This window comes from Microtus pennsylvanicus, chromosome 9 (assembly GCF_037038515.1).
Source record: "Microtus pennsylvanicus isolate mMicPen1 chromosome 9, mMicPen1.hap1, whole genome shotgun sequence".
Classification (NCBI taxonomy): Eukaryota; Metazoa; Chordata; class Mammalia; order Rodentia; family Cricetidae; genus Microtus; species Microtus pennsylvanicus.
Window position 1 is genome coordinate 98760415 of NC_134587.1, and position 21320 is coordinate 98781734.

At 44.8% G+C, this 21320-nt stretch overlaps 1 protein-coding gene across 1 annotated transcript in view; it reads right to left on the minus strand.

The window, feature by feature from the left end:
* Positions 1–21320, minus strand: part of Sh3rf1 (SH3 domain containing ring finger 1) — a 164633-nt gene that overhangs the window by 108388 nt on the left and 34925 nt on the right. The gene's annotated exons all lie outside the window — the stretch shown is intronic.

Consider the following 21320-nt stretch of genomic DNA (forward strand, 5'->3'; position numbering starts at 1 on the left):
ACTGATGGGTGGAAACCCAACCATAGAAAAACCAACACGGTGACAATCTGACCTCGACAAAGGTCAGCGAAAGAAAGAGACTCTGGTCCTACCGGGAACACCTATGTAAGGGTGATCACAACTTGTCAGGGGAGGGTTGGCTTACACCAGCCTCGTTGTCTTTGTGCAATCAAAGCAGAGAATAACAGATCTATTTCAGAAAATAGTCAGCAAAGATTACCAAAATTCTTTAAAGGGTTCTGGTATTTGACAGAGCGAACAGACTTCAGCTAGCTAAATACATACCCGTGAGAACCCGCTGTTGCCTAACCACAGTCGAGTTAAAGGAATCAGTCATTTATTTTTAAGTTTTGCTGACAAAAAAAAAAAACTATTTCAAAGGACCAAAAATTATCTGCTAAGAAAACTCCATCGTTCCTCCGCCATCTCTAACCAAATATTTGAGGGACGGGCAGAAGGGGCAGGTCGTGTTTGCTCTTCTCTGTCCACTGTTTTCCATTTCCTTCGGGCCTGTTTGTAGGCTGGAGGCCAGCAGACAGCTGTTCTGATAACTCAAGGGCTGCGTATCCGCGCGCTCCTGCTAGTAATGCCAGCGCTTTGTGTTCGGGAGGGAGCATCTCCCCTTTCACACCCCTCCCTCATTGAGCCACGTGTTACTCTGGATAAAATAATCGTGCTCACTTGCACAGGACAACTTTTCACACCCTGGTTCTCACTTTGTCTACCATGACTGGAATGACACTCTCAGATAGAAAGGTCCTTATTGACAACCACAGTCCAGGCAATTAAGTCAAATTAGCATGTGGTCATGTAAATTAGGAGAAAGACAGCCAGGGGAGGAAAAAGAAAAGAGAAAGGAAAAAAAAAAAAAGGAACTTTGTTTCTGCCGCAAAGAAATAACTTCAAATCAAAGTGAACCATCTGCCTCAGGCAGGCCTCCTTCTTCACTGCCTGTCTGTAACTGAGAAAAAGACACCCCCATGCAGGAAACAGTGTGCTATCTGCTGCAAGTGATTTTGATTAGTATAGTAACAAACCTGAAGCTGATAAAGTCCCCTTCTTTACTACGAACTTCACGTAGCTGGAAGAAAAGCATCAAGTTGCCCATAGACAGCTGACTCCCCGCGTGAACACCGAAGACCTTTGAATCTCATTATAAATACGTGTCATTTCACACGGTCTGTGATTAAATATTTACATTAGCCTTCCTCCGTCAAAAGTGATTGAGCCAACTGAACTTCGTTTGATCCTCTCTCCGCAGAATAAAATTTCGTTTTCCTACTATTTCTGGAGCCCGTGTTTTGGCAAGGGTAGGGAGTGGGGCAGGTAGTGGCAGTGGGAAGACTGGCTTTGTTCCGCGAGCGCAGTCACTGTCTGCTTTTTAGATACTAAAGCAATTTCCGGTACTGGAAGTCTCCTAGCATGTTGGGCATCCAGCCGGGCCCAGGGGTCCAATCTGACAGGCTTTCGCTCCCTCAGAACCTCCCATCAAAGAGCTGACCCACCGTCTCTCCAGTTCACCTTGGTGCGACACAAAGCTAGAATATAAAACCTGGTAGTATTTATTGGTGCGTAAAGTGCACAGGAATTTGAAACCACGGGCAACTGCATTTAGAATCTTCGAGAACAAAGTCACAGGCCAGGGAGATGCCTGTGATGTTGGTGAAGCCCTCTGTGTAAGCCTGAGGACCTGAGTGTGAGCTCCAGAAAGTACAATTCACAAAGCCAGGCAAGTGCTCAGAATCCAGGCACCCAGGAAGTGGAGATAAACAGATTCCTGGGCTCCTGGCCAGCCTGTCTGGCTTCAGGCAAAAAAGGCCTGGCCTGGTTGTGAGAACTGGAAGGGGGGGCGGGCTTCCTGAGGACTGACAACCAAGGCTTGCCTCTGGCCTACACACACACACACACACACACACACACACACACACACACACAACTCCCAAACAACCCACACATACACCTACACACAAAAACACAAGGTCTTTGAAAAGGTCTTAATTACTGGTAAAATCAATGAGACCGGAGGTCAGGCATAGGTTAAATTAGCCTTCAAGGCAAGTTTGGCAAAACCAGTTCTGGTTCAGTTTAGGTGTTGAGTCTTTGAACACACTGTGTTGAAGCAGCTGAAATACAAGTTAACTTTAATGGGAAAATGTCTGAAGTAGTTAATCAGAAACGAGGGTGCAGGCAGCATTTGGGGCTGACGCAGCATTCCAAGCTCCCCAGTGAGCAAGGGTAATCCTCATAGCCCTGAAGAGGGGCCAGGCGGCCATGATTTTAATCTTTTTGTTGTTTGGCTTCCAAGTGGAAGGTGCCTAATGCGCTGGACCTCAGACAGCATTTGTAAAGAGCACTCTGAGAATTGTCTGCACACACCAACAACTGCATCCTTCCAACGAGCTGTGCTAGACAAGCAGCCGGCCGAGCCCTCAGCCTGCTGAGCAGGATTTGGAAAGTGTTAAAAACCTAATTTCCACAAAAATCAAGCTTGAAATCATCCGACTTTTTGGGCTGAAGCCTTATCAAGGACAAACAATGGATAATTTCACACACAGCATAACCTGTCACCCTGACAACAATCGTGAGGAAAGTTGGGAGACACTAACACTGTCTCTAGACACTAACAATAATTCGGAGGCTCCAGGTAAATGCGGTGTTAGGCTAGAAAGCTTTTCATGACAGTTCTGCATGGCAACGCATGTGCCCTGCACGCCTGTGACATACGTTCTAATCTGCCATGAAAGGGAACACCATTTAGGCCTTATCGTCCAAGAACACAGCTGTGCAATTCAAAATGATATAACCCTTCACCTTCGAGCCCCTAAAAGTTGCCAAGAATTTTAAGATTCATTCTTCCTGAAATATCTGAATTCTGCCCTTCTAAATGCGTGTTGTCCCAGGGACCCAAAGTCACTGCATCATACACGTAATGAACTGCTAAGTTAAACTATAAACATCCTATATAAGTGCTGAGTAAACAGACTGACCTCAAACCATAATACATCCCCTCTGAAAGTAAGCCTTCTTTCTCCCCTTGGCTATCAGAAAAGAAGAAGGAAGAGGAGGAGGAGGAGGGAGGAGGAGGAGGAGGGAGGAGGGAGGAGGAGGAGGAGGGAGGAGGGAGGAGGGAGGAGGAGGAGGAAGTGGGAGGAGGAGGAGGAGGGGGAGGAGGAGGAGGACGGAGGAGGGAGGAGGAGGAAGTGGGAGGAGGAGGGGGGAGGAGGAAGAGGAGGAGGAGGAGGAGAAGAAGAAGTAGAAAGCCCATAATAGTCTTCTTTTCCTTTGTAACATTATCAAGCATGGAAGGGTATTTGCTATGTGATAACAATATATATTCAACTCATCTATCTGGCTATTTTAAGGTTGACCTAGTGCCAACCCCAAGGCAAAAACCCTTTGCCTGGAGCACCCTTGCTGTGGAGATTATTATATTCTAAGTGATATACCAGCAGTTGTTCCTAGGCTTTGACAACTTCCTAATAGAAATTTAAGATAACCAAACTTAACTCCCAATTAGCAGCCTGTTAGGGAAATACAATAAAATAATAACAACGACCATACAAGTGGGATGGTAACCTGAGGACAAATCTCAGTCCGTTTACTGCTTCCCTTGTTAATCTTTCACCCTCTAAAATGTACTTTACAGTTAAAAGTGAGAAAAGCAAAACCTTACATTAACGACTCCCTATTTTGTGACACTTTAACGTTCACGAACGTTTATCCCTTCCTGCTCCGAGCTACACTTCTAATACCTGAGGTCAGCTGAGAACACAGTCCAGAAATGGAGACTTTTCAACTGTCTGACAAGTAAGTGGATAAATGCCAGCATGGACAACCTCGCTGTCCTCGGGCGAATCTGTGGGAGGTGCTCTATGGTAGCCTGCAAGGCTTTCCCAGTGCAAGAGCCTTGCAACAGTCCAATACCCACTATTTTACCTCCAGCTTCACAAGGGAATCATCCCTCTTTAAGCCAAGGAGCTCCTGGTCTCCTGGCATGAATCCTTACAGGGGGTGTGTCTTAACCAATTTGACTGACAGGTGATGAAAGTCCACCAAGTGCCCGGTGCTGTTCTCACCACGCAAAACTGCCAGGATGGGGGTCACTGAGCATGACCAATGAGGAAGACAGAAACACAAGCAGGGAGCCAGATTTCCGAATAAAGTGCATCTCATGTAAAAGGTAGGGCAGGTGTTCCAGGGAGCGATGAGAGAAAGCAGCCTGAAGACGGGGCAGCTCTGGATGGGGCTGATGCACATAAAGTGCACTCTAAATTAGTGACAAAAATACCAGGGCACATGACAGGAAAGGGCAAGGCACCCGGCATCCTCCAGTGCTCTGGATTCTGCAAACAGGGGGAACAGGACTGATGGCCACTGCTGGCATGGAGTTCTCTTTCTGGCAGTGTAAAAAAAAAGGAAAGAAAGAAAGAAAGAAAGATCACTATAGGAAGTTAACATCAGACAGTGATGAGTACTAAGAACACAAATAAAGCATCAGAGGGACCTGATGGGAGGAGAGAGAATACTCTAAGAGTGACCAATGGAAGGAGGTGAGCCAAAGAAAGAGAAGGGGGCATGAACAAAGGTCCTGAGGCAGAACAGCTTGCGAAGCTCTAAATACAGCCAAGGTCAATGGAGCAGAGTGTGCTTCCAACCACAGACCTTCTAACACTTGGTGCAGGATAACGATAGTGCTTTTTCTGAAAGGGTCTTGCTAGGTGTCCCAGGCAGGTCTCAACTGCAGGATCCTCCCAAACTCCCAAGTGAGGGATCCCATGTGTGCACCTCTGCCCAACGGTGTGACTGGGTTCCCATTTCACAGCCTGGCCAGTGCATGGAAGCGATCAAAGAAACCGGCGCTAATCTCTAAGCCTTCCTTGTGGCTGTCAGGCAGGAAGGAATGCCCCACTGAGAAAGGTCCAATATGGACTGACCATATAAACAATTGGTAGAGGTTTGTTTTGAGCGTCCAAGAGAAGCCACTGGAGAGCTGTAAACAGACAAGATGGTACATAGTCTATGTCTATAGAACTCAGATCCAAGTTTTACTCTAAAAGGCTACATCTGGCTGGTATAGAGCCACAAGCTGTAGGCCCAGCTACTCTGAAGGTGGGGAGAGGGGGATGCAATTTTACAGTTATCCTAGCCAATTTAGGTAGACTCCATTAAAGAAGAAGAGGGGAGGAGAAGGAAGAGGAGTAGGCGGAGGCGGAGGCGGGGAAGAGGAGAAAAACAGGGAAGTAAAGGGAATCCCACGCATTAGTGGAAAACTGACCATAAGAGGCAAAAGTGGCTACAAGCTAGCCAGGCACAGGGCTACCGCAGGAGTGCAGGAAACCCTGGCAGCTTGGAGTGACGTAATGGCAGGGGCTGTACCCAGCAGAGAGACGGGATCCTTTGAAGACTCTGCCATTGGGATTTTTCCTAATGTGACTCCACCGGTCAGAGTAGAGTTTTGAAAAATCAAAGAGGAGACATAAATGGAAAATTATAACCAGATTTCTGAGGGCCTAGGGAACCAGCCCATAGGTCTGTAGTCTCATGCTACAGAGGACACGGTGCCAGCAAAGGGCTTCGTCCCTAATTCTGAATGACCCAAAGGCCCTGAAAGAGGAAGGAGGAGAAAAGGGGAAACTGACTGAGAGATGAACCCAGCTACCACACTCCTGTGGGTAAAGAGAACAAAGCTCTGTGATAACTTCCAAAAGCCTCACAAAAACAAGGATGCTGGCTGGGTGTGGTGGCACAAGCCTTTAATCCCAGTACTCAGAAGGCAGAGGCAGGCGGGTCTCTGAGTTGGAAGCCAGTCTGATCTACAGAGCGAGTTCCAGGACAGTCAGAACTGTTACAGAGAAACTGTCTCAGGAAAAAGGGGGTGCTGTGGCTAATGACTGGGTGACCCTGGGCCTCCATGCTGAGCAACAGAAGGAAGACAATATCAGAAGCCAAAGTAGACGTCACTGGAAGATGATTTGAGGAACAAAGGTAGGAAGGCCAGCATCACACACTTTGGGTGGTAGTGCCGGCCAAGCTTCTAGGTAGGAAAGGCAGCTGGCTGAATGAAACCAGAGATGAGACCCGAGTCAGAAATGCCAAGGAGTGTCTGCAAGACACTGGCCAGGAGTCACTAAACAAGTACCAATAGTAGACTAAAGTCACAAGAGTTCAATATGACAGCCAGAAAGGAGACTAAAGAGGAAACGCCTCAGGCAAAGGGCTGGGGACAGGAAGAACAAGGCCTTTTCAAGAATGGCCCAGAGTCCAGGCTGAGCGGAAAGGGCAGGTTTTGTGACTAAGGGCAGCCTGGCCACTGTGAACAAGAGCAGTCTCTGCAAGAGGGAAGGCTGACCGCAAGGCATTCACAGAAGTAAGTCAGTGGGAGGACGAGCAGGTGAGGGCACAGGTTTTTGCCAGGGCTGGCTTCTCGGAGGAAGGGGCGGGGGGAGGTGGGCAGCTTGAGGGAGCAGCAGAGCTGAGGGAAGGCTGTGTCTGTTTCTAAGAATGAGAGTTAATTATTAATTTGAGATGTTTGGAGAAAAGAAGCCACTGCAAAGGAAGAGACTGAAATTGCAGGATGACGCAGGCCACTAAGTACTGAGAAAAGCCAAGAGAAAGACAGAGGCCCCCAAATGAGGGGCTCCATCTTCCTCTGTCAGACAAGTGAGGCACGGGCCATGCTGCTCAGAGCCTTCTCCGAACATAGCCGCACGCTTCCAAAGTCACTCTTAGGAGAAACAATGTTCTGACTAACACCATTATTGCAGTTAGTGTCGTGACACTAGAGAAACCAACTGTTGACTCAGAGTTTGCCTTTTGTTTCGTGGATGAATGAAGGAGGTGGGTAAGTGAGCAACTTAGGTACGAGAATGAAGGAGAACCTTCCAGACAACACAAATCACGCGTTACATAAAAGAGGATGTTTTGCTTCTGAAATGAAGCTCAGCTAGCACTGGGTTTGTCTTCTCTCATCACTTGACATTTACAGCTCATTTTCGACGTCATAAATCAAAAGGATTATGCTCTCTGTGGTAACTACCTACATATCAAGCGTTTTTCCTCCCGACCACCATAACAAAACCATTCCACAGAAGTGAAAAACAAATCATGTAAAATGCAATAAATCTGATGCAGCTTGATCTTTTTTTTAAAAGGGGAGACTAGAACTCGGCAATTTGGTAATGGGTGAGATAATCGTGGTCCATGCTAACCTCACATAACCACGCCCTTATCCCCCAAGAGAAGACCAGACTAAGAAAGCAAACAGCAGCAGTAGGTACCACTACACTAGGTCAGTAGCTTTTAAATCATTCTCCACAATGATCCATCAATTCTATAAGTGACCACTGTAGATAATGAAAACCTGTCTTTGTAAATCTACTTAATACAATATGTCAAAATTGCCTACGAGGTTAGTCTTTCAACCATGATAAGTTGATGGACTAAGTAAGCTAAACTGTCATTAGTCATCCCCTAATGCTGAATCTACATTGTACTATTTCAGTCTCATAAATGCTCTTAAAAACACATTTCAGACGTGGGGGGAAAATCACAGTTCAGCTAACATTGGTGTGGTGGCACACATCTGTGAAACCAGCACTCAGGAGCATGAAGGAGGGTGGAGAAGTTGACACTAGCCTTGGCGATGTGACAAGTTCAAGGCTAGCCTGATCTATAAGACAGTGACTAATATATACACATGTATATATATTAGAGATATGTTTATATATATTTATACTATAATATATAAAATATATATTAGAAATGCGCATTATTTCTGATTAGAAAATGACAGCAGGGAACTGAGGATATGGCCCTGGGTCTAGCACTTGCCTCACGTGTAAAAGACTCTGGGTTCGATGCCTAGCACTGCAGAAGAGCGAGAAAGAAAAACACAGAGGGTGAGAACGAATACAAATCACTAAACCCCAACCATCAATCAATAGCCTCTTTCCAAAAGCCTGAGTTTCTAGGTACTAAAAGCATTGACATGACAAATGAAAAACAAAAGACTACTCCCCACTTCACGTTGAAAAATGTTCCCCTCGGACAAACGGCATCTGTCATACAATAGTTCATCTTTCCCTGACAGGTATATGGAAAACCGATCCATGGAGACCGTCCATAGACTACAGAAACATGTGGTGGGGGCTCCGAACAGGTGTCAGGAGTTGAGCAGAACTCATGCCTGTAGCTTGTAATGGAGCCACAGCAACACGTTCCCTTAAAACTCTGAATTAGCATTTTACGCTCCGAACCATTTGGCCAGGGTGGCTGGGATCCCTGGGTGCCCTGTAAGAACCAGGCATTATTTATTTTCTCACACTGCCATATAGGGCTGAGATCACTCTGCGTGCCTGGCTCCACCCGTGGGCTGGAAACAATTTTCCCAACAAGTGTAAATATCTCTAACCACAGCCTGCCCTCACAGGCAAACCCAGTACTTTACATGGGGTTGCAAAGGGGAAGGCCACAGCGCAAAGAAGAACGCACATCGCCCTGGGATATATAAGCAGAATGTACTGCATTCCCCAAAGCTTGGAGTCAGGAAATGAAAAAGCAGAATCGTAACTGGACGAAAGGACCCGCCCAGGCGTGGAGTCGACATCCCAAAAGCTTGTGTTGAATTTTATTGAGGATTTTATCTCCTATAAAAGTTACACCAGAGAGGTGGCTCAGCAGGTGCTGCCAACTGCGATGAGCTGAGTTCCCACAAGGCAGGAGAGAACTGAACTCTGCAGTCGCCATGGGACCTGCGCACCTGCACTAAGTCACGTGTCCCTGTGCATAAATACTAAAGAAACAATGTAGCCTTTTTAAAGTTACACCAGGTACTTCAGTTCCTATCCCCCTTTGATACTTACTGCACTATTCTGCATTGTAAGCTGTAATTAGATCTCCACTGAATATATAGTTTTTTTTTTTAAATTTATATTTTATTGAAAATGTATGGTTTTGTTTAACAAATTCTCATGAATCTAATGGTTGAATCTCCAACATTCATTGCATATTTGTAAAAATAAATATACCAATATTTCCTTTTGTTTAAAAATGACTATAAATTGCTTCATGAGATCATATTGCACTAAACATTCAAAAAACTGTTCTCTAATCATGGACAAACACCTTTTAGATTTTTTCGTCTCCCTATCTTCTGATTTAATCTTAATGGAGTCTTCTGTGAGGTTAAAAATCTGCACTAGGCTAAAGATGTGGGCCCTGGGTTCATCTCCCGCTCTGAATGGGAGAAGGGGAAAAAAGGCCAGGTGGGGGTGGCACACGCCTTTAATCCCAGCACTCAGGAGGCAGAGGAAGGCGGATCTCTGTGAATTCGAGGCCAGCCTGGTCTACAGAGCTAGTTGTATGTAGGACAGCCAGGGCTACAGAAACTTGACGCACAGCTGCCAAGTGTGTGTTCGCACACTCATTTCCAGTGACAGCTACGACAAACTTCACATCTTTACGCCGCACAAATGTATGAACTCAGAGTTTTAGTGGTCACATTTCTGAAAGGGGTCCTTCCGAGCTGAACTCGAGATGCTGACAGGGATGCATTCCGCTCTGGACGCTTTAGGAGAGAATGAACTTTCTCAGCCCCTCCAGCGTCTAGCGGCTGCACACTGTTCTGTGGTTCCTTGCTCTCTCTTCCACAGCGGGCTCATCACACAACACCACCCTCGTCTGCTCTTCTGCCTCCTCCACCCACCTGGAAAAACTCCCGTGATTACACGGGACCCCTAGGCGACCCTGGCTCCTCATGTCACGGTCAGCCGATGAGAACCCTTAGTTCTGCTTTACCATAAACCAGCCACGCATCCACAGGGTCTTCAGGCTCACACATGAGTTACTTAGAGTTCCCTGTCTAGTTCAGGAATTCTAGCCTAATTCTGATGAATGTGTCTACAGATGCCTTTGGCTCTGTAGAGTTGATTTTTTTTTAACTCATTCTAAAAAAAAAAAATCTAGATGTTTCCAAAGGTGCAAAACCAGTAATAGCTCAATTTAGTTTTTAGAACCACAATGGCCCCATTCACAATCACATTGGAATGTTCGGTCTTCAACGGCCTGCCCATAGTTATGATTTACACAGCTATTGGTAGGCTGACACGTGGCTACGTTTTTGGTTTTGTCTCAAATGATAATTTTTTTTTCAGAATTACTTAAGGCCTTCGTTTGGTTAAACAAAGATATCTGAACTCTGTCACTGTTTTCCAATAAAAATAAATTATAATATTTTCATTCCAACCTCATCGATAGGAAAATAAGCTTGTATTTGTACTTTTTCTTCAGTTTCTATTTCTAGAAGTAACTTACATAGAACGATTGCATTAATAATCAATAATTACATTATCAGGAGCTGGGGAGATGGCTCAGCAGTTGAGAGCACTGGCTGCTCTTGCCGTGGGCCTAGACTCAGTTCCCACCGCCCACATGGGGGCTCACGATCATTTCTAACTCCTGTCCCAAGGCACACAATGTTCTTTTCTGTTTTCACTGGGTACCAGGAATGTATGTGGTACATATATCTAAAGTAAAATAAATATTTTTAAAAAGGAATCATTGTCAGACACAATCCAATTCTTTAATACCTTTCTGGCCACTAAATGCTAATAGGGACAATTTTCTGAACGCTCAAAACAGCATCTAAGGGGCCAAAGATTGCTTAGCTGGGAAAGGTGTTTGCTGGCAGGCACAATGACCTGAGTTTCATCCCCAGGGACCTGCATGGCTGAAAGAGAAAACCAACTCTGTAAGTTGTCCTCTGACCTCCACGCATACACCATACGTGTGTGCACCCCCCAATACACTGTACAAAAATAATAATAATTAATAAACAAATAAATAAATGAAGCGTAAATCATGCTATTGAGGTTGCTGGGTGGATGAAGGTCTCTGTTGCTAAGTCTCATAATTTAAATTCAATCCTCAGTGGTTGAAGGAGGGAACCAAAACCCCAAAGTTGTTTTCTGACCTACACACACACACACACAAATAAAAAATAAACATAAGTTTTACAATTTTAATGTAATAAGAATTCTCAAACAGTATCTGAATATAATAATTATTTTTACAATACATGACTTGTTTTTTCCAAGTGTGTTCTTTTAAAACACCTATAAATATGGATGGACGTACTTCCATTCAAAAGAAATAGCTGTTCTGCACACATACTTGAAGAAGCATGTCCACCGCACCTCCCTGTTAGAGGGCCATGAAGAAGAGTACTGTCAGAAATCCTGAAGCAGCAGAGCCTCTGAGTCTAATACCGATGGCTTCAGAAAGTTTTCCTGCCCCTCATCTCCCTCAGTCCAGAGAGAGGAGGGGAATGACCAGCAAATCCCTCCCCTCCAGGATTTCTCGTCTAGGATGCACTCACAACTTACTCATCCCATCTGGGAACACAGCCAACCTCAGCTCAGCCTCTAAGTGTGGAGGGGACGAATAAATAGAAAAGCATTTGCAAATATCAAATACAGGATCAAAGCCAAATTGCAACTATGATTAAAATTTACTCTAGACAACACAAACACGAAGAAGGTTCTGTTACCTGTCATTTACAAACAAATGCCCACTTCAGTAGGGCTTTCAACAGGGCAAGTCTATATATAAACGTGACTGTGCTCATAACTAACGCAAACGCCTCTTGGTCTAGATACTCTTCCACAGATAAAGCCATGGAACGCTCCCCGTTCACATAACTGAGCAGCAGACTCTTTAAAAAAAATGTTATATTAATGTGTATGAGTGTTTGTCTGTATGTATTCATGCCACCCAATGTCTGGGGCCAACAAGCATAAAGGGGTATCAGAGCCCCTGGAATTGGAATTACAGTTAGTTGGGAGTGGCCCTACAGGTGCTGCAAGAACAGCAAGTGTTCTTAACTTCTGAGCAATCTTTTCAGCCAATAGGCTTCTTAAAAAGCACCCCATAGGCTCCTTCTTTGCATACTAAGCAAGCAAAAACATTTAACTAGAAGAAATTAAAGTGCATTTTGAAACATTAGGAAATTTCTTAAATGACTTGTATTCTGGTTTATTTTCCATAAAATTCTTGAATTATTAAAAACATAAGTTTTAAAATTTGTTATTTAACCTAAAAATATTAGGTATTAATTATTCAAATATTGCTAAATGCCCCAAGTGGTGTCTTCTTTTGTTTGTGTGTGTTGGGGCGAGGGAGGTCTGTTGTAGTCTCATGTCTCCCAGGCTGGCCTTAAACTATATAACTAGAAAACCACTTGAATTTTCTCCCACTTCTACCTTACTTTAGAGCAGTGGTTCTCAACCTTCCTAATAATGTAACCCTTAAATATGGTTTCTCATGTTGTGGTGACTCCCCCCCAACCATAAAATTATTTCATTTTGCTACTACAAAACTATAATTTTGCTATGGCTATAAATCATAATGTAAACATCTGATATGCAAGATATCTGATATGTAACCCCATAGGGGTTGCAACCTACAAGTTGAGAACCAATGTCTTAGAGGCATGCAATATTACATTCATTTACGTGGTGATGGGGAAACAGTTTCAGGCATGCTAGGGTACTTCACTAGCCCGAGTGATGACCTTACAGACTTCCAGTTCATAAAGAGAAAAAGGAGAGGGGCTGGAGAAATGGCTCAGAGGCTGAGAGTTCTGGTAATCTTGCAGAGAACCCAAGCACCCAAGCTGGGTGGCTCACAACCACCCATAACTTCAGTTCCAAGAGATCTGATGCCCTCTACCGGCTCTCACATACACATGCTCAAAACCAAACATACATATATACACAAATTTTAAAAAATCTTGAAATAATTTAATCTAAAAAAAGGGAAAGGAGAAAGATTCAAAAGTTTGTAGAACTTCACAGAATTGTATTTAGGATAAAAAAGCAAAAGTTATGCAAGGCCAGGACCCTGGCCAAACAGAGACACAGCAAATAAGAGAACAGTGCACACCAAGGCAGGTCAGAGGACCCGGCTCAGAGCCCTGTATGATCTAGACAACCAATAAGGTGATCTAGACAACCAATAAGGGCATAGGAACGACTTGCAAGACCAGGAAGGATGTCAGCTCACGGGGCTGCTGTAGAACATGCTGAAATTTGTGGACTTTGTTCCAGGTACGACGGTTGACTTTAAAGGAATTTTTAAGAGTTAATTGTCCACATCAACACTGGAGAGAGAGCCTGGAACAATGTGGAGAAAGAAATGGAGGAAGGTAAGGGGATGGAGCCAGGAGCTGCGCATCTTCATAGTGCCTTCACAGGCCTGCAGTGTGTCTTCATCGTGCCTTCACATTCGGTAAGGGGACCAAGCGAGGAGCCGCGAGTCTTCATAGCGCCTTCCCAGCCCTGCAGTTCTCCAGTAGCTGCTGGATGGGGACTGAGGATCCAAAGTGACGAACTAGGAAATAGCATCTCAACTAGATTAAAAGGCTCTCTCAGGGTCACAAATTAATGAATAAAAGGAGGACATAAACACTAGAACTATTGCATTTTCATTCTCCTGGCCCTGACTTTCCAATCTTTTGAAGTCATAATTAGGTCATATCACTTCCGTGGGGCAATAAATGGGGCAAATATACTGAAGATGGCTAGATAACTCATAACTCTGATTACCACACACACACACACACACACCAGATTATTTTGAGGAGCTATGATTTAGTCCTGAAAATGAGTTGCTATTGGATATTTGCACCACCCTTTTTACTAGTCATGTATCTCAAAGCCCCAAATACAGGGCTGAAGGGATGCTTTTGTGGTTAAGGGCACGGGGCTGCTCTTCCAGAAGATCTGGGTTCAATTCACGGCACTCGTGTGGTACCTAACAACCGCCTGTAATTTCAGTCTCAGGTGATCTGATGCCTTCTCCTGGCCTCCACGTGCACTGGGGAACACGTGGCGTACATGCAGGCAAAACACCCACATATATATGGTGATCCCCAAATAAGGTTCACACCTATCAATCAAGTGAGCAGGACTTCAGTGCCTAAACTCTGAATGTATAATCTACGCACCAGTCGATCCACAGTATAAATGGTCTGGTTGTAAATACTAAGCCTTCATGTGCAGCAAATTCCATTATATCTGTGCTGTAGACAAGCACAGTGGAGCTCGCCTCTAAGGCAGGAAAAGGAGGGTGAGTTCAAGGCTAGCTTGGGCAAACTAACAAGACCCCATTTTACACATGCACACACTCACACACAAAGGCCACACACACACTCACACACACACACACACACACTCCAAAACGTCTGGCTTTGACTTGAAAGACCTAGTAAGTGGGATATTGTCATTAATTTAATAATGTATTTACCTGGCAGTTAGTATATAGTATACATGCACATATATAATAGAAGAATTATCAATTTTCAGAAAACTATAATAAAAGAACTTAAGGTTAAAACCATACAGAATGCGCTCATTCAGGGTCTTCCCTGTAACGTACAACAATAACTAACATTCAGTGACGCCTATCATTGGCAGGCACTTCTCGGCATGTTTATACCTATTAACTCATTGCATTACAGGTTACTTCATTTAGCTCAGTGATAAACAAGAGTTCTTGTAAAGTCATTAAGGACAAATCTAGTTATGTGAGATTGCCTTGGCTGTCGGGCGTCTGTAAAAATTAAAGTTATATTTCACCACAATAATTCATTGGCTGATTGTCCCTGTAGCCTGCAGATAATGAGCAACTTAATCAGCGAAGGCCCTGCCTGCATCCCGTCATCCCACGGAGCCATTCTTCTTTCATGCTGGCGGCTCTGCCCTTACAAGCTGACATTTCATTAGGGGAAATAATTGAAAATCTAGCTCTCAGGTACATCTGAGGCTTTTCCTTCCACACAATTCCTCTACCTTCCCCTGCCCCAGCGCAGTGACAGAACATGTATGTCTGCCTCAGTATCCTATATTCTGAAATCTCCTCCAACTGCCAATCTAATATGCCGCACTTTCCTGAACCTAAGGCGTAGGGAAAACAGCCCAGCTTGCCCGCTACTGTTCTTCCTTCCCGGCCACACTCGGCTAATTCGCATTCTCTCTATTCAGTGCGCATATCACCTGGTCAAGAAGAGCCCTCCTCTAAATAGTTACCGGACAGTGGATTTCCATTCCCGAGAACATCTGCCCACAGCAAATTTTGATTACCCCAACTATGACTTTGAATCGAGGGATTAGGGAAGAGTGTGCCACTGGCATCTAGTAGGTGAGGTCCAGGGAAGCCACACACAATGCACAGAAAAGATACCTACACCTCCTGTCAAAAAAAACCATATTATATAACATGTACAGTATACACACACATGAACATAGACACACAAACACACACATACTGGGTCACCCCAAGGTTGAGAAGCCATGACTGACAACGTGATCTCAAATCAGGTTCCAAATCTTCCAATTATCACTGAGTGCCAATGAAAACCCAGTTCCTCAGCTACATTGCCATGGCAGCTAAGGAACATCTTGATGAAGAACATTACTTCCACACAGTGATGTCCGCTTCATGGGTAAGAATTTACTAACATGTGTTCGTCATCTCACGACCTTACTATACAGCTTAGCAGGCTTCCTCATAAAGAATTCCCTGAGGGCCTTAGGAACCGGCCTTCAGTAGAGCCCAGCAAGCCACTACCTAATACTTACAGCAGAGACCTACATGCACTTTGTATTCTAAGGACTCTATGAAATATAATTCCTAGTAAACCGAGAAATCGAGTTTGTCAGTGTGGATCCAGGTATCGTTGGAGGTTAATGGTTCCTGTGGGAGCGGGAGGCTATGCTTGCACGGTCAAATGTCAGGCTTCTCTGGTCTCTCCACACCGGAAGTCTACAGCAACCTCGCCTCCTCGGGCTACTATGTATCGTCTGGGGGACAAGATTACTCCCGCTAATCACTGAAATCTGCACATTCAAAGTTTATTTTAAATTGACGTTCTTTAAGGAGAATTATAATTTTATCATAGAAAAACAAAACCTACATTTTTTTTTTTTACTTTTGTCTTCTTGAGACTGAATCTCAAGTAGCACAGACTGGCCTTGAACTCCTAACCCTCCTGCTTCGACTTCCCTTCCAAGCCCTAGAATTTCAGGCATATGACACCAAGCCAGGTTCCAAATACTGAAACAATAACACAAAACGACACTTATGCATTATAATCCAGTTATGTGCACAGTGGTGTCTTCACAGATCAACTTTAACACGGAACCTTTCTGTTTATAGCTGTTTTTAAAGACGTCATTTTCTCAGTGGCATGACAAGAGTCACGGTAAAGGACAAGAGCCTCACATTGATCCAACGTGTGCACAACCACTGTTCTCACAGCAGTACACATAAACACACTTTAAAAAATCTATTCCACTTCTACGCAGAAGATAGGTTCCGTTTAAACGAAGCGTGGAGGTAAAGTCTTTCCCATAGTCAAATGGTGAACTTGTTGACGGTATTGGCACTCAGGCCCATGCAGATTAATTGAAGAATCCACGTCTGTGGGAATCAAATGTAGCTCAACTGTTGAGCGGCTGTCCAGCACATCTCTGAGTTCCGTCTTCAATGCCCAGCATGGGAGAAGAAAGAGAGGCAGTGGAGGGATGAAGGCTGTGGAGGAGGGATGCAGCCATGTTCTCAGCTGTTGTGCTACTCGCCTGCCATACAGCATCATATGGATACTTGCAAACCCGTAGAATGAACACATTATAGAGGGGTAGTATTAATTTCTGCCACTGGATGTCTTCTGTTTAACACGGGTCTCAGGACACCTGCCACGCATTTTCCTAGTAGAGCCCCTGGCACCACTTCTGCTGCCCGGCGGCCTGGATTCCAGCTCCAACTCTACCATAAACACGGATGCCAGAGCTGTACTTTTCCCACCTCCTGTAGGTAGAATTATGGCCTAATAATTCGCCTCAGACAAGAAAATGTGCGAACTAAAATATAATACTTCCAGGTAGAGACGAAGCCAGCACTCCGCCCCCAGCTGCTTTCCTAGAAGCCGGCGCTGGGATCGAGTCTGTCAGCCTGGGTCCTGAGTGAGCATACTGCCCACGATGAGCAAGGGCTCATGGGACATGCGTGACGAGTGAGAATTATGCCACGTTACACTAAACCTTCCAGGTTTCAGGGTTGCCCATTCCTGTGCCAGAATTTAAGGTTAGTGTGAGTGATACTTTTACTATGTGCCATGTAACTTTAAACAAGTTCTTTAACCTTCCTGGGTCTGTTTCTGCACCTGTAAAAAGCAGTGGCGACCTCACATTGCCGCTGTGAAACTTAAGTCAATGCGCACTATACACCCAGAGTATCACCGGGCAAATGTGAGCTCACATGTCCTCACTCAAGCTAACTCCCGCAGCATCACTATGGCCACAGGTCTCTACAATTCAAGGAATGGATATCTCAATACATCAACTCTTCTATCTTGTTTTTATTATTCCAATAGCAAAACGATAAAGACCCACTAAATGCAAACATATACCTTGTTGATTAGCACAGCAAACCAGATAACAAAACTACAGATTATTCTCTGTTGCAAAAAAAGCATGGGAAGAAGGGGAAACATTTTTTTTTAATGAATACTAAAAGGTAGAAGAGAGATGGTTGTACTTAGCTGACCCGACTTCTGCTTGTGTGCCTCAGCCCCTGCCAAAATTGCACAAGCAAACAAGCGCAAATACACAAATATACACACACTCTTGCTTCTCAATGAACAGATTCCCTTGCCAGCCAGCTAGAAAGAGATTCACAGAGGGAGCCAAAACGTGGTGCCAACTGGCTGTGTGACATGCACAGTAATGTCTACCCAAAAAGCAGCCCCTGGCAGCTAGTAACTGCTATGCCAATGAGCAGAACAGACATGACATGGGGGGAGGGGGAAATCAACCTGGGACGAGCCTACACACACAGCGAGGGGACTGGATTGAGACCATCTTTAGAATCACGGAACGCATCAAAGGGCATACGCTCTTGGAATGGTGATTTCAACAGGCGTTTTCTTACATAAGTAGAGGAGAATTAAAATGACTGCAAGAGAAGAAATGACTGGGTGTGACCACAGTGTGTCAAGCCACATGAATGACCAGGGCGCAAAAAGACAAGTTTTGGAAGTCTTGAGTTCACATGATTTGACTGGAGAAAACAGGGAAAGGCTTCCTAAAAGGTGGTGAGAAGTACTAGACTTACACCTTAAAAACAAAACAAAAACAATAACCAAAAAACCCACACATATCCTGCTATGATAAAAAAAAACAAAACAAAACAAAACACACATCCTATGTTAAAAAAACAAAACAATAGCAACAAAAACCTGTTCATTTACTGCGCTTTGAAAGGGTTTTCAATGTGAATTTGAATTATAAGGCCGTCAATGTGGCTATTGTAAGAAATGACATTGCCAGGTGATTCATGCAGAATAATGAACCAGAAGGGACCAGCGAGAGGCCACTAGACAGAGAAGTGATCATGTGGACCAAGGTGGCAGGGAGAGCATCCCTAAGCTGCCACCTCAAAGTGGAAATAGGAATGACCTTACCGAGATCACAGGCTGAGCTTAGCAGGAGTCAGCTCAGACAGAGGCCCTCCATCCTTGACACAGAGACTTGCTCTTACTGGTTTTCTATCCATCGGCCCCTTGCTCTGCTCCCGGATACCCAAGCTACAGGGGGAACTGAGCCTGATCTCTTTTTTTTTAATTTATTTATTTATTAAGGATTTCTGCCTTCTCCCCGCCACCGCCTCCCATTTCCCTCCCCCTCCCCCGATCAAGTCCCCCTCCCTCATCTGCTCGAAGAGCAATCAGGGTTCCCTGACCTCTATCACAAAACCCTCCTGCAGAAATCTTCCCTGAAGTCTTCATTAGTGTTTTAGTAGAAGTCAGGATAAATTTTCCTTTAACATCTCCACACTCAGTCAGCATTAGGTTGGCAGCTCAGCCGCGCACGGAAAGCAGCAAGCCACCAGTGCCGTGCACACAGGAAGTGCATGCAACTCCCACAGAGCTCATAACAAGCAGCCTGGAACCATGTTCAAGGACAGGAAAAAGAATACTGAGATGGGGAGATCCTCTGAGGACCCCCCCCCCCCAGTTCACCAACACCTCTGCTCCTCAGATGTTCTTGGCAGACAGACACTCTGGGATAGCTGGGGTAGCTGCATCCTTACAGGCTGTGCTCAGGGAGACTGGGCACAAGGTCATCAACTGCAGCAGAAGGTGCTGCGACTTCCTCAAGATAAGGAAGTGACAGCAGAAAGGTCCAGAACTGCCCTGATTGGGGAGCAAGCCATTGTCTCTTGAATCTGGCACAACTTGGCCAATCATATTGCCAGGGCTTACGTCCCACACCATCTCACTGTTAAATAAAAGTGACTAGAGGCTTGTCAGCTTAGTGAATGCTCACTTCGACCATGGAAACACGTGGGCCGTCCTCATTGCTGCAAAGGGAAGTGTCCTTTATCAGGACCATCTCCCCCTTCCTCCCTCCTGTCCCTGGTCCCCACTTCCATCACTTCAGACTCGGCCTCTACCGCTTCTCCACCCTGTTTCCTTCCTAGCTTAATTTTGAAGCTGACTATTTAATTATTTCAGACATAAAAGTTGACATTTAAATAACTCCAAAGCTAATTTTGTTTTGTCCTTTTTTTGCATGCAATCTAAGGTCAGTTCTCTACGACCCCACAAAAATGAGACTGAATTGTTCAGCACCGCCCTCAGCCGGTTCTTACATTCAGTGGGATACGCTGGATGTGTGTGGCTCGCGCGCATAGTGCTGCATCAATATATTTTGTTACCTGCCTTCCTCTTCATCTTGGAACTTTTCCCTTTTCACAACCATATGTTAGACGGATGTTTCTGCCAAGATTGTGCCAACAAGACTGGTTATAAATCCACCTACCTCATATAAGGGGAATAGTTTTGTTATCATCACTATCTTTATTAAAATATGTTGAAGGCCAAGAACCCAAGCAACGCGCAAGAAAAAAAAAAAGGCTAATAATGGGAGGGTAATGAAGTGAATTGTGAGCCACAACTGCTCAGGAAGAAGAAAAAGACATCTCAAACCAGTCACTGCCACTCAGTTTGTCTACAGACAGGTTGTAATTTAAAATAAGCTCTCAAAGGGAACTCCTTTTCTTCCTTTTTGGCAGTGCTAGGGCTCAAACTCGGACCTCGTGCTAGGCAAGTGCTATAATCACAGCCCCATGTCTTTTACCCAAGACTCTCCTGAAAGAATTAAAAGGCCTCAGCACACTGAACCATTTCTCCCCTTCAGCAATGTACCTTTTCAAATATTTGTATATTAATGTAAACAAGCAATGAACTGCAAAGCAGAACCTAAGACGCAGGCCTGAGGAACTCTTGAAAACAGCTAACATGTAGGACAAGTACACCAAGCGACAACACAGACCCTGGAACACCTCCGCTAGTCCTGGCCAGCTGACTTCTTCCGACGTTAATTAAAGACTCTCAAGGTATTGGATAATAAACTCAGATCCAACTCTTAATGCGCGATGAGAAATTGTGTTCACAGATACTACTGTGCTCTATGTGGGTAGAGTTTTGGTTTCGTGGATAACAAATGAGACGTTATTATAATATATAGAATGATGTCTATAACCCATGGCCACCTCAACTTGACCGCGATCTCCACCACCTCACACCACCATGCGTCATGCAATGGCAATTCCGCCAATGACGACCACACATAAAACAGTGGTCCCTTAACTTGTCACTTACTACACTGCATTCATCCTGGTTTGTGTAAGTATACTTTTCGACATCTGCATGATCAAGCCACAGAAAGGTGCACCTCCGTCACCTCGCCTTCCATCTGAGTGAGCCAATGGCTGTGCTCTGGTCATACTACCATTCCGAGTTTGCTTTCGGGGATCCCCAGGGTTCGCCGTGCATGACTGCTAACTGGTCATGTCACTGTGCAGCCGACACCCACTTCACTCGTTCCTGACTTCCACTGTGTGTGCACAAGCCCATCAGTGCGGTGACCCACTACGGGCTCTCAATGCCCATCACCCAGACTCCCTCTCACTGCTGGGAAGCCACTGCGGAAGCACTAAGGCCTCCCTTTTAAAGCTATCTATTTGGAACTACGAAAATTTAAGCCTGTACTATTATTGTTCTACTCTAGGCAGAATGGACCCAAATTGAAATATTCAAATTAACATAGGCATACATTTCCTGTCTTAAAGGGGATTTAAAGCTGGGATACGGTGACTCACACCTGCTATCTCAGCAGTCAGGAGGCAGAGGCAGGAAGACATGAAGCTTGAGGCAGCCTTGGCTTCATGGTGAGACCCTGTCTTAGAAAACAGAAAGCGGA